This window comes from Rhinatrema bivittatum, chromosome 4 (genome assembly GCF_901001135.1).
Source record: "Rhinatrema bivittatum chromosome 4, aRhiBiv1.1, whole genome shotgun sequence".
Lineage (NCBI taxonomy): Eukaryota > Metazoa > Chordata > Amphibia > Gymnophiona > Rhinatrematidae > Rhinatrema > Rhinatrema bivittatum.
The window spans coordinates 297,567,409-297,574,352 of NC_042618.1; the positions used below are offsets into that span (position 1 = coordinate 297,567,409).

The following is a 6,944-nucleotide window of genomic DNA, read 5'->3' on the forward strand; positions in this document are numbered from 1 at the left end:
TCCTGCATGGGCTTCCTATTGCTAAGGAAACTCATGCGAGGGGTGGGTCTGCTGCCAGGCCTTGAGCAAGGGACAGCTGTCAGAGGCCCTGCGCCGGATTTCCTTTTTAAAGATGAGTTGCTGCTGCTGCTGTTGTGCCACCGGCTTGAAGCAGGCCCAGGAAGGGGCATGGCAACTGGAGCAGCAACATTCCCGGTGCCCATCAAAATTTGACACCTGGAGGCAGTTTGCCTATGCCAGAAGCCAGGCTTGATTACCTGGATGGTAAGTAGCAGTAAGAGAAGCAGAAAGCCAGAAGAGGGCTGGAGAATGGACTGGAAGTGTAACCTTGTGGCTGAAATCTAGAGCATTGAATTCTGGAACTCCCAGGTACAAAGTGTCTCTGCTTCCCTGTCATTTCTTTATTTTGTGACTGGTAGGGAGTCACACTGCTTTCCTAGGCTTTATTCTTCCCTCTGCTTTCTTTCATCTTGCATTTCTTTCTGCATCACAATTAGAGCTTGTGCCCAGTGACAGCTCACTGTGGCTCTTAAAGTGCTTATGGTTCCAATTTGCATGCGAGGCTCAATCCATAACAAGATTCCTACACCATGATCCCAATTTATTTATTTACTGTATGATCAGTAAAAGTGGTTTAAATGGACATTTGATCAGACTGACACCAAGACTTGTATATTTGGGATCCCCTCTGAGATTTTTTTCTGAGTGAAAACAACCTCTCAGAGACCTAGGCTGTGGAGCTCACGCTCGTGTCTCTGTCATGTTACAGCTACAAATACAGCAAGAGGCACATTTTTGCAAAGCAGTGAAACTCCGCTGCACCCAGCCAAATATTTAGTCTTGTAAAACTGTGTTAAGAAATGTCTGTGCCAAGTCAGCCACCCTTACTGCAGAACCCAACTGCCTCTTCCAAGCCTCTGGGGTACCAATTATACACAGTGCATTCATTTTACACATTTTGTAATCTGTCATATTTTCCCACTCTGGCCAGTTCCTCATATGGTGTCCTCCACATTAGAGGAGCATCATGAAGAGGAATGGCTGGGCTAGCAGGACAATAATACGAGGTGCTATCTTCTAAGCCATATATTCTTGTGGGCTGCATTGCTGGCTTTGAAAGACACATCCTCTAATTTCTTCTCCTTCAGTGGGACATTTCTAGGCAAATACACAAACTCTGAACTATAAAACAGAATGGCTAATGTGTTGCAAACTTTTATAGAATGGAAATCTGACACTAAATAAATTAACAAGTGGCTCATATTAAGGTACAAAGGACTGAAATGGAATGTTGGAGAGGAATGGAGGCGAATACAGGACAATTTTGGAAAACAGATCTCACTTTGGGCCTGATGTACTAAAGAGTTTTTCCCATTTTCTGGCTAAGAGAAAAGTTCTTAATAGTACAACTGGTCCATTGGTGGGGGTGGGGATGGGGACAATTTCTTTGACACTGTCAGCCCATTAAACAAGTTTCAACTGTAACAGGTTGCATTTTCAGGGTATTATTCCAGGTCTTGGGCAGTAGAATGCACATGGATATCGGCCTCAGGATTTTGAGCACACTATGCAAAAAAATCCCTCCGAAATGCATGGCCTGCTCTGGTGCACAGAGAAATGGAACAGGGTGTCCTTGCCAGTCAGAGGCCAAGGCTGTAATTATTTGCCTATATCACTAGTATTCAAGCGTGCTCTCAGCTGCTACCCTGAGTGCAAACTACTGCTCTGCCCCCGAAATTCACCTTGTGCAGTCTAGCAATGTACATGACTGCTCCAGCGTCAACACACTGAGAGGAAAACCGTCCTCCTTCTCCTCCTCCTGCTTAGCAAGAATGCTCTTAGTATTTCTCTATTGCATCTTCTAGCAGTATTATTCCTAGGACTCCTTTCTCACTTGTTATAATATTTTACTTTTTTTTTTTTTAAGAACCTTTTATTATTACCATGCACTTTGGTTTAAACCCTCTCCTTTCTTGAGTCCGCTCCTTAATTGGCCGTGCTGTATCATAATTTACATGTGCCAATGTGCGAATCCTACCTGAAGTTCTGATGATGATCAGCACAGTGGCACCCCAAATTCATAATGGTGGAAATAACTGCATAAGGGGAGCTTTGAAAATTGGTATATTAATATTTTCTCAGTAATGACACAAGAATCAGAATGGAAAAGAAGAATTTGGATGAGTTTGCAAACTGAATTATCTAAAGCATATATTGGCAGTAACATTAGTTGAAGAGGGATTCAGTCAACCCTGTGTTGTTGATTGGGTAAATCTGTTGATTTACCCAACTTCTGTTCTATGAAACAGTATTAGTGAACATTAGCAAAACTGGCAGTAGATAATGCACCAGCAAAGAGTGCATGTAGGCACCCACAGTCTGCAATTCTTTAGACACATTGAAAATCTAAAAACCATCTGCAGCATCATAGTGTCTTACGGCATAAAACTGATGTTTTACTATTGCGACCTGTGTTTTGGGATTTGACTAAGATTAATAACAAAGCATAAAAATGAACCTCTGATAGCTTCTTCTGAATTAAAGTGTTTGCAAACCTACTGCAGCTTAGACCAGGAATAAATCTCCATGAGACATCTGTCCCCCCTCTAGCCCCAATATGAATCTCATATCTTATTTGCCAAACAAGAAAAAATGCAGTGGGCACAATATCATTGTATTTACTGTATTTACAGTGCTGAGAAATAGTTTGTGAACCCCAAGTATATAATGAGAATTACAAGTTCTTACCTTTTTTAATTGAAACATTCTTTCTTTATGCAATAAAAAAGAAAGGGTAGAAATTAAATAATTCCATGTTTCATGAGACACAATAATGTACAAAACAGGAAAAATAAGACAAATTCAGAATCAATGTGTGAAATAGTAAGTGATCCCTTAGTGGGTAATATTCAGTAAGCCAGCGAGCGAACAAGTTATCCAGCTAAAGTTAAATTTAATCAGATAACTTGTTCCAGATATTCAGCAGGATAAACATCCCACTTAATGTACTCACCTAAAGTTATCCAGCTATCTTTAGCCAGATTACTTTAAACTTAACCGGCCAGCTTTGGAATATGGCCACTTTAAGTCTAAATGTATCCGGCCTTGTGTGGCTGGATAACCGTATATCTACAAAAGATGTCTGGTTAAGTAGCATTCCTTTGCATGGGGAAAAAAAAACCTTCAATATCAGGCCTCCCGGCCCAGTTCCCCACCTCCACACATCAAAACCTCCTGCTGGCCAGGATGCCTTCCAAACCCCTCTAAATTTAAAAAGAAATCAATTATTGTGCCAGCCCTCCTCCTCCCTCCCCACTAAATACCAAAATAAAATAGGGCCTTCTTGCCTTCTGTAGGAGAATTTCAGGCTATCCATCTATGAGATTAAACTGAGTTAAAAATGAGTCGGGCAGCTTGACAACAACCCTAAACATTCAAGTGAATCTGTCATACAATAGCTGAAGAAAAAGAGATTTTGTGTTTTGGACTGGCCAAGTCAAAGTCACAACGTAAGCCCTATTGAAATGTTGTGGCAAAACCCGAAGCAAGCTGTTCATGCAAGGAAGCCCTCAAATGTCAGAACTGAAACAATTCAGTATGGAAGAATAGGCCAAACTTCCTCAAGGGCAATGTGAAAGACTGACCAACAGTTACAGGAAAGTTTAGTTGAAATTGTTGTTGCTGAAGGAGGTATCATCAGTTACTGCATGAAGGAGTCACATACTTTTTCATGCAAGGCTATTTATTGAGGAAAAAAAGATTCAACAGCAAGTAATCAAAATATATAATTTTTCTGAGTTATTTATTCAGTGGGATTATCTTTCTCTATTATAAGGGTTTATATTAGGCTCTAATTATGTTTTAAGTATAAATGTGCTAAAATACAGACCATCCTAGAGGGTTCACAAACTTTTTCTCAGTACTGTATATGCTGTTTATATTTCTCATAATGAAATTGGGAGGGAGTGTCATGTTGTAGTTGTGTGATGCGCCTGTCCCTTCCCTAATAAGAATGGGGGATTGTTTACACTATTGTGTATGTGGTATAGTATGCTCTATTGACGTAAACCACTGTGGGTCTCCTTGTGGGGGAATAAGGCAGCAAATAAGCCTAAGATCAGAATAGAATATTTCCAGGTATTTGGCCATTTCCACAGCTGAGGGGTCATGCAGCATTGAGACTATAGTGCTCGATGCGCTCATCACAGTTTAAATCTTCCAGATGCATCTTGTTATACAAAGGATGGCATGCAGGAATTTTAAAGTCAGTATACTAGCTCCTCTCTTATAATAGCGTTAATGTCTTACTACTGTGTAGATTGCACTGCGCCCCCATCTGGGCTTGATTCAGTGTTTCTGGATGATAGCGATGTTGACAGCTTCAGACTATGTAGCTCATCTCTCATGCATGGGGAAGGAGGGAGAGATTGGGTATAATTGTACAAGTCCGTGAAAATGAAACTGCCAGCAGACTGCAGCCGAGCAATGAGTATTGTATAAGGAAGGGTTAATGCCACATTTTGCTGTTTTCATTGTATGCGGTAATAGCAGAGAGGACATTTAGTAGGCTTTTTATCTTTTATCATGTTCTATGATTTTTTTTTTTTAAATTACTTTTTCCAACTGTGTAATGCAAGCTGTCAGAGTACAGGGAAAAGTGGTGCATTTTGCAAAAAAAAAAAAACCTAAAAGTTGAATAATTTCCATTTTACTCTCTTCTAGGTCTGCAGGGCATGCCCAGAGGACTACGTGTCTCAGGGTGGTCCTATGGGTATGAGTCTGGCACAGCCAAGGTACACTCCTCCCCAGATGACCCCACATCCAACTCAGTTAAGGCATGGACCCCTGATTCATTCTTATTTGCCAGCTCAGCCCCATCACCCTGTCATGATGAGGCATGGAGGATTCCCACCTCACCCTGGAATGACCATGTCAGCGCAGAGTTCCACGTTAATGAATTCTGTAGACCCCGGTGCAGGCGGACAGGTTCTGACCATCCATACCCAACAGTATAAGGGAACTCAAGGGAAAACAAACATTTGAAAACTTTTGAACTTTGACCACACTTAAACCGAAAAATTCCAGACAGCTGTGATTATTTTTTACTTTTTGTCATTTTTCATCAACAAGAGAGGACCAAGGCTACAGAGAACACAAATGTTCAATCATGGGCTGACTGAAACAATTAAGTCCTTGTGAAATTCCTCTGGAAAATAAAGGAAAGAGAGAAAAAGACTCCAAGAGTGAAAACTACTGTAGTAGGAACATAGGAACTAAGTTAACTTGTACATTTCTGTTGCTCATTCGAGTTTATGTTGCCTCAAATAGTTTTAGAAGAGAGAGAAAGAGAAACTGATCCCTGTTTTTTCCACACTATGTGTGTTGTTCCCCCCCAAAAGAATGACTGGGTTTTGCTTCAGCAACCGAATGACTGCTGTGAGACACTAGATGTATCTTCCATATTCTGGCCAGTGAGGCAAGGCCTAGTCTGGGTCTCATCATGCTGGTGTGCAGGCCCCTGTTCCTCTGATCTTCTTTTCTTCCTACATGTGCCCTTTATAGTTCAAAACATAAGAACACTTTGAAATGGCTTTCAGGTTTGGCTTCCTCTTCTTTGAAAAGCAGCACTGAAAAACCCAAAACAAGGAGGCATCTCCCAGTTGTTTTCAGCCTTGGCTTTGGACGGAAAAAAAAAAGCAAATGCCTGGTGCCTCATATTAGGCAGCTGCCCTCACCTGAAAGAAGTTTTTCTTCAAGAGTGGTCTTTGCACCAAAAACCTAGAACATTTATTGTGAACCCGGAACTTTGCAGTGTGAGTGAGTGGGTGCATGAGAGGAAGGGAGCGCAAGAGTGCGTGAAAGAGATGGGGAAAGAATGCTGTAACAAACATTGTGCAAAGTTAGGTCTATTAATTGTTTCATGTTAGATATTCTATGTGTTTACCTCAATTGAAAAAAAAAAAGAATGTTTTTTGCTAGTATCAGATCTGCTGTGGAATTGGTATATTGTATGTCCATGAATTATTCCTTTCTCAGCACGTGTTCCTCATTAGAAAAATAAATGCTGTTACCTTTAAGCTTTGTCAAATTTACATTAAAATACTTGTATGAGGACTGTGACGTTGTTTAAAAAAGGTGTTAAGTCACAAAATGCAGTAATAAATATTTCATTTTTTGATTTTTTTGTTAAACTATTCGGTGGTTTTTTTTTCAGTATATAGAGAAATGTTTCATTATAGAATTTTTGGGGTTGCTTTCAATGTTAATTTTCTAAGAAGTGGTTAAACATGTTCAAATTATTCCATTCCTGATGATACAGGTGTGAAATGTTAAAAACTGTCAAGAGCTTCAGCAGGAGCAGAGAGAGAAAGGGGGGGGGGGGAATATATGTCCTTTGGAATAAATTTAGCCACAAGGGAAACCCTTCTCAAAACTATTTAAAAAGCAGCTAAAACGTTTGACATTTTGTATCATCTTAAAGGATGCACAAGGTATGTACTATTAAAAGTATTGAATGGAGTCAGTTCAGCTGCAGTTTTTCCGCAGCTCTAATACAGATTCGAAATCAAAACTTTTAAATAAGGCAAAGGAATTGTAATTTCTGGACGGCACCACCCAGCACCCAAGAAATGCTCCCTCTCGTTCCGTCCGTCCTGATCTCAGCGACTTTCTGAGCGCCTCTGACGCGCTCGGATTTTTGCCCTTTTGAAGAGGAGCCTTCCACTTAAGCCTGCAAGTAGCTTCATTTTTAAAATGTTCCTTTATTGAAAGGGGAAAAGGCTTACACACTGCATTATTAAACAGGCATCTTTGATTGCTGACAATTTTTTTTTTTTTCTTATTTCAGTGACCGCCACGATTTGTGAGGGGATTAGTTGAGTATTTTCAGTAAAACGGAAGAACAGAGCAAAGCCGGGTGAAACTCCACCAGTGCCTGATTGTGG

At 40.5% G+C, this 6,944-nt stretch overlaps 1 protein-coding gene across 1 annotated transcript in view; it reads left to right on the forward strand.

Moving 5' to 3' along the window:
- Positions 1 to 6,178, forward strand: part of MEIS2 (Meis homeobox 2) — a 680,512-nt gene extending 674,334 nt beyond the window's left edge. The window contains exon 8 of the mRNA XM_029600205.1: positions 4,723 to 6,178. The gene's annotated coding sequence lies outside the window, so the exon portion shown is untranslated. The remainder of the gene's footprint in view (positions 1 to 4,722) is intronic.
- Positions 6,179 to 6,944: the final 766 nt, after the last annotated feature.